The sequence below is a fragment of the Molossus molossus genome, unplaced genomic scaffold, assembly GCF_014108415.1.
Source record: "Molossus molossus isolate mMolMol1 unplaced genomic scaffold, mMolMol1.p scaffold_m16_p_18, whole genome shotgun sequence".
In the NCBI taxonomy this organism is placed as follows: Eukaryota; Metazoa; Chordata; class Mammalia; order Chiroptera; family Molossidae; genus Molossus; species Molossus molossus.
Window position 1 is genome coordinate 57,747,040 of NW_023425353.1, and position 12,142 is coordinate 57,759,181.

A 12,142-nucleotide genomic window follows, 5' to 3' on the forward strand; every position below is an offset into this window, starting at 1 on the left:
GACCGTCCTAGATGAAAGTTGTCAGTGACTAGCCCAGCCCTCAGTATTCCTTTACCTCCCTCCAGGTGGGGGTGGGGTGACCTGAGCCGCCTGGAGAGGGCTCCGCTGGAGATGATGGCGAAGGCCCCTCATCAGCCACAGGTGTACGTACATATGTATAAGGGACCGGCTTGTCCTTTGCTTTCCCAGGGAAGAATACTGGGAGAAGAGCAGGTGGGGGAAGCTACAGTCCCTGTCCTTCCTGGGTGCCTTGAGTGTGTGGACCTGGGGACCTGCACCAGGTGTCTGGACAGCTGGAGCGAAGCTTCCAGTGACTTCTCAGAACCCTCAGGTTGAAGGCCCAACGGACTCCCTAGGGCCTATGGAACTGGGATAATCTGGCCCTTGCCCACCTTTGCAACCTCACTGCTCTCTCCTCATACTCCCCCAAACCTCACCCCAACCCCCTTCCCTACTCTTCCATTTTAATGTCTTTAATTTGTGTTCCTTTCTTTTTATTTGTTCACTGTGCTTGTAATGTCGATACAGGTGCACATAGTTTTAATTTAGACGTGAGGTATTCTGTTCTATATCTCACTTTTTTCCAGCCTTATCTTTACACTCCCACCCCACACCCTTGATAATGTCCTTGGGTGTGTTTTCTGCTCACAGGCAAGAAGTTGTTAAGTGAATTAAACGTACTTAGTAAAGGTGTACAGGGAGGTGAGGCTCAAGGCAAGGGCAGGCCTGGAAGTGGAGATGGAAGGGTCATCAGCATAAGGCTGGTACATTGAAGCCATGGCGGAGCTGAGACAGTTCAGGAGGGAGTTTAAAGGCAATAGATCTGGGTGTCAGTTGCTGGAGGTGACTCAGCCCTTGGGGCTGTGATACCCACCACCATCCCCATCAGACACTCAGCTGCGCTGTCCCTGTGGCTGCTAGTTCCAAACCTCGCTGGTGCCAAGGAAATTTTTTTCACTGCCTCCTTCCTGTCTCTAATCCTCTGGCCAGGTCCCCTGGAGAAGGGGAGTCTCTGTGACCTAGAGTGGAGTTCTCTCTCTCTCTCCCTCTCTCTCTCTCCCAACTCGTAAAATGGGGAGCACTAGACCAGAGAGCCCCACCAGCTTCGACATTCCTTGAGTGAGAAGACCCTGCCTGCTGACCAGGGAACTGGGCCAGGTGCAGCACTCGAGTTCATGAGGGTCTCAGGCTGCCTAGGTTTGCATCCTGCTGGGCTGTGTATTGGGGAAACCGGACCCAACAGACACCAGGGCAGAGAGTTGGCAAGGGCTGGAATGGGGCTTAGAGCAGGGACCCCAATGGGTGATGGGTTTTAGGGACAGGAAGAGAAAGAGAGAATAAGGGCAAATTTAGGAGAATAAAAAGAATCAAATAAGTGATGTGTTTTCTCCAGAAAAGCATCTCCCCATCCTGGGATGGGCTTGCCAGATGTTGCCCAGATGTTGCTGGTGATGGAAAACATCTCCCTCTGGGATCCCAAGTAACTTCTTCCTGTTGGTGGGGAAATGAAGGGTCTGTTCCAAGGCAAGGAGGGTGGGGTCTTGAGCAGCGTCCATCTATGACTATGGCACATACATAGGCAGAAACACACCCACACATCCTCGGGGAATTGCTGACTACTTAGGAGAGTCTAACAAGTTTCTCAAACATTTAGCATCCATGGACCACCTGTTTTAGGGAAATAAAAAATTACTAGCTTTAAATATTTTTAAAAATTAAAAAAGAATGATGAGCTCCCATCAGAAAGACTAAAATTAAAAGAACAAATTTTTTATAAAGTAGCAAATGTAACAAGATTGAGAATTAACCAGATTTATTATATATTTTTGGTGGGAGGGTGAATTGATACAGTTTGGACAATAATTGGGCAGTATCTACCTAGGCCAAACATAGGTAAACTCTATGACCTTGTAATTCTTTTCCTCAGTATATACCCAAGAGAATAAAAGGTGTTCATGTCCACCAAAAGACACAAGAATGTTATAACAGCTTTAAACTATAAACAACATAAATGCCCAACCCATAAGTGGAAACAATTTGTGATTTATCATACAATGGAATATTACATAGCACTGAAAAAGAAAAACCATTTCTGCCTCATACAATGACAGAGATGAATCTTGAAAACATTATATTGAGTAAAAGAAGTCAACCACAAAATAGGAGTAACTGTGATTCCAGTTATTTATATGAAGTTTAAAAACAGGCAGAACTAAAGCACAGTGATAGATAACATTACTTTAGGGAGTATTGACTGGGAAGGGCCATAAAACAACCTTCTGGGCCCTGGAGATGGTTTGTATTTCGATCTGGGCAGTGTTTGGATAAGTATGTACATATGTAAAAAGTCAAGTTGTATACTTCAGGTTTATTCACTCTGGGTAAGTTTTGCCTTAATAAGGGGAGGGGAAGGGAATGACAACCAATGCCCTTGTTTGTAGCCTTCCACCAGTAAGTCTGCCTCCTGACCAATGAGGAATACCTGGGGCTCATAGGTCAGGTTCAACCGTTTAGGTTTCTCTCCATCCAAATTAGTGGAACGAGTAAGAATTTTATTCCACCATGCTTCTTAGGTTGCGAGGAGCTTCACGTTATTTTGCATCTAAGAGTTTTATAGTTTTAGCTCTTATACTTAGGTCTTTTATTTAAGAGTTAATTTCTGTATGTGGTATAAGGTCAGAGTCCAACTTTATTCTTTTGCAGGTAAATATCCAGTTTTCCCAGCACCATTTATTGAAAAGATGTTATTTTTCTTTTCTTTTTTTAATCCTCACCCGAGGACATTTTTCCATTTTTTGTTCAGACAGAGTGGGAGGGAGAAAGAGGAAGAGAGAAAAAGAGAGAGAAACATCGACATGAAAGGGACACATCGAGTGGCTGACACCCACATGACCCAACCAGGGCCGGGGACAAACTGCAACCAAGGTACGTGCCCTTAGCGGGAACCTAACCCGGGTCTCTCTGGACCACAGGCCGACGCTGTAACCGCTGAGCCAAACCAGCCAGGGCAAAAAGATGTTATTTTTCAAAATCAAATCAAAGCAATTGAGTCCCCAGAACTTCAACCTTAGACAGCAGGGACACTGTCCCCTGTGCTGCCCCACCCCCACCACCGCCAAGGCTTGTCTCACAAATGGAGATGACTTTCTCTGGCCAGGGAGGCCTGGCTCTCTGATTTTCCATCCATGTTGTCTGCTCATGGCTAATGTGTCCCTTATCCAAGCCTATGGATTCACCCAGAGTAGGTGGTGGCTCCCTTGGTTGTAGGGAAGGATGGGAGGAGTCTTCAGTGAGGCTGGGAACAGGGACTAAGGTCCTATCTCCTTAGGGTATTCAGACAACCTTCTCTAAACAACCCTACCCCTCCAGTCCTGGGGAGAGTCTGTTTCCTCTCCACCTTGCCTCTTCCTCCTTCCCCTCAAAGGAACTTACTTCTCCAGGCCTTCATCCCTCCACCCACACTAGTCCTTAAAGGCGTGGCTCTCAGACCAACAGCATCAGTATCACTGGAGAACTTGTTAGAAATGCAGATTCTTGGATCCCACTGAATGCAGACCCACTGAATCAGAAACAAGCCCTCCATTGATTCTGGTGCACATCAAAGTTTGAAACCCACTGAACTAATAAGGCCTCAGAGAACAAAACCCTGGAAAAGGGACCGTCTTCGGGCACATTCTTGAACATTCTTGTTCAGCTAAACAGGAGGACATTTGAGTGTAGATCCGTGGATTAAAAATCCGAGCTGTTGAATTCTGGGTCAAAGGATTTTAACAGATATTGCCAAATCACCCTCCCAAAAGTTGCACCAATTTCACTCAACTGGTAGTATCTGAGCATGCCTGTTTTCCAACACCCTCCCTGGCACTAGGTCTTATCAAACTTGCTGATCTTTGCCACTCTAATAGGAGAAACTAAGAAGATATCTTACTGCTTTAGTTGTCATTTCTCTAATTATGAGTGAATTTGAGACTTTCATAAGCCATTTGTATTTCTCTCTAAACTGCTGATTTATATTCTTTACTTATTTGTTGTGGATTGTTTTAAGTCTTTGAGGATTGAGGAAATGAGCTCTTCTGCCTGTCGTACTTGTTCCTGGTTTGTTTGTTTTTTACCTTGGTTTATAGTATGTTACCATTCAGAAGTTTTAAATGTTAACATAATCGACTGAGGGGTCCTGGGTTTGGTGTGCTGCATTTTCTATCATAATGTTATAAACAAACACCTATTCTTTTCTCCAGCATTTTATATTTTTAATATATAAATCCGTTATCCATTTGGAATTTATTTTGACTTAAGGAATGCAATAGGGTTCCCACTTTATTGTTCCCCCATGTGATCCGTTAATTTTCCTCTCGCCTTTCTCTTCTAATTTAAATGTTACCTTCATCAGAAATTGACTTCTCATGCGTATTGGGATCAGCTTCTGCTTCTGTATTCTGGTCCACTGGGTTATGTTTCTGTCATCTTTAAGTACCAAGTTGGTTGACAAGTTACAGTTTGTTGTCCAGCCCCACCGTGTCGCTTTCTCTTTCAGAGCTTTCCTGTCTCTTATTTATTTCCACAGTTGAGTTTCATATCTTTTTTTGACAGGTTCCCCACCTGACAAACAAAAAAATCCTGTGAGTATAACTGACTCTTAAACAGCATGGGTTTGAACTTCACAGGTCCACTGAAGTATACAGTGTTCCCTCTGTATCCTTAGTTTCCCATCCAAAGATCCAAGCATCCACTGATGGAAGACAGGATTTTCAGTCCGCGGTTGGGAGACTATGGATGCAGAGGGCTGACTCTGTGCATTGTTTGGTGCCATTTTATATAAGGGACTTGAGTCTGCAGATTTTGATATCTTCAGGGGATCCTGGAATCAATCCCCTGTGGATACTGAGGGATGACTATTGTGTTTTGTTTTGTTTTTCTTTATTGATATTAGTAGAGAGAGAGAGGAAGGAAGAGGGAGAGAGAGATAGAAACGTTGATGAGAGAGAACATCGATTGGCCGCCTCCTGCATGCCCCCCACTGGGGATTTGGCCCACAACCTGAGCATGTGCCCTGACCAGGAATCGAACTGGCGACCTCTTGGTGCATGAGTCGATGCTCAACCACTGAGCCACACCAGCTGGGCCTGAGGGATGACTATTGTTAAGTTTTGGGGGGAGTCAAAGTTATACTCAGATTTTTTTACTGCAAGGGGTCAGCACCCCTAACCTCACTTTGTTCAAGGGTCAATTGTATTTTAATTAGAATTACATTGAATTAATAGATTAATTGAGCACTAACATTAAACATTTTTTAATGTATTGATTTTTTAGACAGAGAGAGAGAAACACTGATTTATGTGTTCATTGGTTGTTTCTTGTATGTGCCCTGACTGGCAACCTTGGCTGATTGGGATGGTGCTCTAACCAACTGAGCTACCCTGCCCAGGGAGCACTGGTATTTTAATAATAGTGTGTCTTTCTATTCAAAAGCACAGTATAGAATGTTCCCTATATAACTTTAATATTATCTTTGTAAAGGCCTTTATAGTATGTCTTTTAAATATTTTTCTGAATATTTTATATTTTTGAGTGCTATTGTCACTTCAATTTCTTGCTCTTGTATTTTCTGATACATTGTATTTTCTCTTCAATATAAAGACTACTGAGTTTTGTATATTAACCTTGGAAATCGCCCTCATCCTAAGTTCTCTGATTGTCTCTGATAGTTGTGCATTTTTCAATCACTCATCTATACATACTTTTGCTATTCTGTTATGGTTTTGTTTGTTTTAAACAGGACTGGATGTCAACTCTCTTTTTGGCATCTATTGAGAAGAAATTATATCATTCTTCTTTCATCTATTAATATGACCAATTTTATTAGAGATTCCCTAATAGTATTGAACCACCTGGCTGTTACTAGGATGAACTTATTTGGAGGTGACAAACTATTCTTTAGAGACATTGTTGATTTATATTTGCTTGCATTTTATTTGATATTTTTGTACTTCAAGCTCAGTCACATTAAATATTCAGATTCTCCACATTCCTTCCATCTTTGGTGTTCTTGACAGGTCATGAGCTGATGGGCTCAATTAAAATGTTCTCTAGTGTTTCATCCAATCTCTACTTGCATTTTCTGTATATTTTAATTCTCAACTATCATATCTTACTCTTGATTTTGAAGCTATGCTATTTGGTACATAGAGATTTCTAAAAACTAGATTCTTAACATGGATACTATTCTATTTAACTTTCTTTTGTCTCATTTAACATTTTTATTTCAAATTTAACCTTGACTGACAGTAGCACAGCAGCCTCAGCTCAGTGTTTTTCTAAATATCTGGTTTACATTTTATTTTTAATTTTTCTAAGTTGCTTTGGTAAAGACGCATCTCTTCTAACAACACATAATAAGATGTTTTTGATCCAATGTGAGAATCTTTTTTCTATTACAAAGACGGGTTTATCCTATTTATATTTGTTGATATAACTGATATGTTAGTCTTAATTCTGTCATCCTATCTTTTGTGTTTTCTATTTCAGTGCTTCCTCTGTTCTCTGTTTTACTATGTGTATTTTTTTGTTTTCTTTGATATGCATGTGTGCGTGCACATGTGTTTGTATTTTTGTCTGGTGATTTGAAGGCGTATAGTCTGCTTTTAATTTTTCTAGTGGTTGCCTTTATATTGAGTTATTTCTCTGCCAAGAGAAGAAAACCTTCATATGTAGGGAAAGAGTCATATTCTCAAAGGCTGAGCCTTGGCACCGCCATTCTGTCTTCAAATTCTTGATATCTTATCTTCAACATGAAAAATGGTAATAGTCTAGCCCTGAAGCCAAGGGTTCAGGGTAATCAAGATTCTGAACATGCTGCTGAGATGCTGCTGAGCTTGCCACCTATGGCAAAGAGCGAGGGCCACAAAGGGTGCTGTATCTCATCTCCTATATCTAAACCTCATGTGAATATCTTTTCCTTAACAAGCCGCATACTTGAACAGCGTTTCTTACTTGCTGTCCATCTCTCCGCACAGTGTCTGAAAGGACATAGTCGGAGAGGACGTGAATAGAGGGCATTGACCCTTCTTGCTATTTGTTTCTACGCATGTTGAGATCAGGAGCTAGATTGTTGCCTGACAGCTGGTCTTTGTAAATACAGTGGTGTATGACTGGCATTCGGATGCAAGTGGGGTTTTTTTGGTGTGTGTGTGTGTGTGTTTTCTTTTAAATCTGTTCATTAGCCCTGGCCAGTTTGGCTCAGCAGTTAGAGCATCAGCCTGTGGTCCAAAGAGACCCAGGTTTGGGTCCCGCTAAGGGCACGTACCTCGGTTGCAGTTTGTCTCCGGCCCCGGTTGGGGTTGTGCAGGAGGCAGCCACTCAATGTGTCCCTTTCACATTGATGTTTCTCTCTCTCTTTTTCTTCCTCCCACTCTACCTGAACGAAAATGGGAAAATGTCCTCAGTGAGGATAAAAAATAAATAAATAAAATAATTAAACAAATCTGTGAATTGATGCTGGTTGATCAGTTGGTTACCAAGAGATAATGGCACACTCAAAATAGGATGCTTCTAGGAAAGCTTATTTTACAGAAAGACTATTTATAGACATGGGGGTGTAGGAGCACCCCGAGGAACAGTGCAGTAACCTGCATGAGCACCAGCAGAGCAGTTATCGCCAACGGCTTGAAGGGGAAGGGAGAGGAGGGGCTCACCAGGGGGAGAGAACTGAGTGCAGTGGCCTGGCTGCCTTGGGAGGATCAGAGCCCCTCAGTGAACCATCCATCCATCCATCCGACACATGGAGACTCACAGACAGATCCAGGGGGCTAAATGCCTTGATCTCAGTCTCTTCCCTCTCCTGCTGGGACTCCCCGTGGCTAAACCCAACCGGGATCCATAAGCTCATTCATCTAATCTTGCAAAGGAATTCAGTGATAAATGAAACAAAAAGTCCTCAGGTATATTTCCCTCATGTTTTCTGCAAATATATGGAGAGCAGACACCTCAGTGGTACACCCATCAAGAATGCTGTCAACTACCAGTTACAGTGGTTTCGAACAGGGAGAGGTGTACTTCTGTATCATAACAGGAAGGCTAGAAGTAGGCAGCCACTCACATTGAATAATGTCAGCGCTGGTATCTAGAATTCTCTCAGGCTCTACCTTGTGTTGGTTGCTTCCTATTTGCAAGATGGTTGCACAGTACCAGGCATCATGACCATAGTTAAGTTAGGAAGAACTTAAAGAGGAAAAGAGGTCCCAGCATGTATGCCTATTTTATGTTTAAAAACCCAAAAATTTTATTGAAGGACCCTCAGCAGACTTCCCATCATATTTCATTGGCCAGAACTGGGTCTCATGGTCTCCCACACCAGCAAGGGAGCCTGGGAACGTGGGAAATGGGCTGGTCATGATTGATTTAGACCACTTGCCATCAATTGCCTAAGACTGGAGATCTTGGTGCATGGATCAAAATCAGGGATCTGTTATTGAGCAAGCAGGGTGGGATACATTCTGGATGAATAAGTGGTTTAGTACAACAACAAAGCCAACTGTCTGCTAGCGCTTACTCAGGACAGCCTCTGTTCTTCCAGCCTGGGTGCCGGTGAGTCTGTGTGCCAGCCAAAGGTGGTGTTGGATCGAGGGGTTTTGCCAAGAGCTGGCTGTGCTTTTCCTCTGATCCTACTGTTTCTCAGTTGCCTGTGACTCAATTTACAAGCCATAGTGTGAACTGTGTTGGTTTCCACTGTCAGGTGGGCAACTTCCGTAACACTCCTCTGGTTTGGATCTTTTCCTTTTCTTTCTTTCTTTCTTTCTTTCTTTCTTTCTTTCTTTCTTTCTTTCTTTCTTTCTTTCTTTCTTTCTTTCTTTCTTTCTTTCTTTCTTTCTTCTTTCTTTCTTTCTTTCTTTCTTTCTTTCTTTCTTTCTTATTAGAGAGAGAGAGAAAGGGAGAGGGAGAGAGATAGAAACATTGATGAGAGAGAACATCGATTGGCTGCCTCCTGCCTGCTCCTCACTGGAAATCGGGCCCACAACCTGGGCACGTGCTCTGACCGGGAATCGAACCGGCGACCTCTTGGTGCATGGGCCGACGCTCAGCCACTGAGCCACATCGGCCAGGTATCTTTTCCTGTCTTTAATGACTAAATGCATCGCTATCACACTGGACATTATTACTTTCCACATTCTGGAGGGGCTTGGTTGGCTTTCTCACTAACTTACGGGCCCGCTGTGAAGACTATGCAACCGTCACAGTGGGCTTTGTGCCACTATTTGACAAAATTGCATCAGAGATGGTGCCTTCGGGACTTGAGGAGATGGATTAGCAGCTAACAAAATCCCATTTTTAGGGATTCATTCCCATATCTGTCTTTCCGATTCACACTTTTTTTTTTCCTGCTTGTGTAAAATCATTGCATTCTACAACCTCATCTACGCTCATCTACATAATGACATTTTATATGGCAGTATTTTTGTTACTATTTTCAATACTACTTTTACGCTTTAATGAGCCTCCTTGGAACTACTGATCCATCTTTATGATTTGGGGCCATACTACCACATTATAGTAACAATAAAATAAAAATATAACAGATGTAAGCAATAACACGAAAGTGGTATGAAAATGTTTCAGCTGAACTACAGTCAATGGCGTTCTCCTTACTAAAAATGGCCAACTCAGTTGTGGAGGCACAGGCACAAGGCCATGATCATTGTTACAAAGGTAGTGGATTTCTGTGGAGATTATTGCTGAGCTTGCGTTTATGAAATGTACGCGAACAAAGGTGCTTGTCTGTGTCACAGACCCTGCCACACCTTACTTACTCTGTCCCCTTGCGCTCAGGATTCTCACATGTGCTGATGGCTTCTCCCTGTAAACACAAGCAGCTCTCAGCCCCGGGACTTCTCCGGCCTCAGGACCATGCTCATAGCTGGCACAGGAGGCAGGCTGGAAGGGCCAGGGAGCCGATACCCATGGCTGCAGCCCTTACCCTAGTGGGCTGGGGGGGTGCTCAGGCTCTTCCACGCAGCATCCCAGAGGTCCCCGTGGGGCTGAGCCGTGGTTGCAAATACTCAACAACACACCCTGGGTTGGTTCCCTTCCCTTCACCGTCCTCCTTCCCTTTCTTCCACAACTTCTTCCTGGGATCACCTGCCAAACGAAGCACCTGCCCTCACACCTGTGTCTCATTCTGGGGGAAATGAGCCCAAGGCTGTTTTTCTCTCTGAAATACCCTCGCTGGCCATGAGAGTCATGAGACTCTTAAAAAAAAACTGCTCTAGACAACTCTGGCCATTTGACAGATAAGAAGACTGAGGGAATTAATTAATAAAAAATTAATTAAAAAAAAAAGACTGAGGCCTGGAGTGGGGGACTTGATGTGCCTCGGGTCACTCTATGGTCAGAAGCAGCCCGGGCGGCCCTGGAGTTCCCCTGGATGGAACCAGCCCAGGCAGGAGTCCTGATGCCCTGGGGAGCTGATTCGAGGGTCTGACAGCTGCCTGAGCCAGGTGTGGCCCACGGGGCCTCAGCCTTAGATGTACCTGCAAGAGCCACTGAGAGGCCAGGAACCTGCTGCCATAAACTGGGCAGGAGAGGAACAGGCGGAGGGGCAGCTGAGGCTGAGCGGGGCCCAGGCGCCATCCCTCTGCACCGCCTCATTCCGCTGCGCCCTCCCCGCTTGTTCTCCAGCTCTCGAAGGTGCTGCTACTCCCAGCCCCTTCACTGAGATGAAGGTTTTCTGGGTCTTTCCTAGAGAAGTCCCCCCACCCAGACCTCACACACAGACACATAAGCACACGCACGCACACAGATGCTTCTCTGGGATTAGACCCCGGGTCTGTGGATCTCAAACACACTGTGAGATGGATCCATGTCCCATGGAAGAAGGCGGGAGACTTCTCTGCCTTGTCCTTTCTGTTTCCTACGAGAGCAGCTTGTGACCCTGTCGACCATTGCCAGAAGAAGAAACTGGCTTCTAGCCCAGCTTTCTAAATAACATGATGGTCTGTTCCAGATGCCCAACCCACAGACCTTCACTTACTCCCAGCTGGCAGAGTGGGAAACCTGAGGCCAAGGAAGAGGTTACACCATGAGCCGTGCCCGACTCCCGGATGGTGACCTTGCCAGCCCGACTTCGGTGCAGGCTTGTGAGCAGGTTTGTTTCGGCCACAGCCTTACCCTCATGGTCACCCACAACACCAGGGCGAGCACAGCCTGTGGAGGTCCTGGTCCTGCTGGTAAAACCACCTGCCCTCCTGGCGAGGCCCTGCCCAGGTCCCTCGCCTCAGTCTCCATGGGGCCAACGGGGATGTCATCCAAAGGAACTGGACCACAAATGTCAGGTCCTACAAGAGGAAAGTCACTTTCATAACTTTTGTGAACTCTGCAGTGGACAGGGCTCAGATTCACTTGGGGAGCAGTGGGGTGCAGGGACCTTAATGATCCAAAGAATCCCCTGCCCTTCCACACGGAGCTAAAACTAAGAAGTGGGGTAATTCATTTACTAGAAGCTGTAAATTACATTTACTAGTATACTAACGGCCACAATAATAACACGAGCTGCAGTGGTTAAAAAATATCCACAAACTCACATTCTTATCAAAAGGGGGTATCTAATTACTCTCCCTTTGAATATAGGCAGGTTTAGTGACTTGCTTCTAATCAATACGTTGTGAAAGAAATGATGCTGTGTGATTTCCAAGGTAAGTTAAAAAAGAAAGTGATATGGCTATTTTTCTGGGACACTCCCCCTTGAGCTCAGCCAGCGCATGGTGAGAAAGCCCGGCTGACATATGTGGGTGTTCTGATGTCTATCGAGCCCCAGCTAAGGTCCCAACTGACGAGCAGCATCAAATGCCAGATGTATGAGTGAACATGGTTTCAGAGGATTCCAACCCCCAGCCTTCATGCCTCTTTAGTTATGGGCTATCTTCACTTGGTCCTGCCCATACTATAGATTCTTAAGCAACGTAAACATTGTGTGTTAAGCCACTAAACTGTGTGGGTGGTTTGTTATGCAGCAATAGATAACTGGAATGATACTAAAGTGGATTGTGTATTTACTAGGAGCCAAACATTGTGTTAAATACATTAGAGAGCTGTAATCACATTTCATCCTCCAGCCGGTCCTGTTAGGTAGGTTCTGTGGGAGCTCCATCTT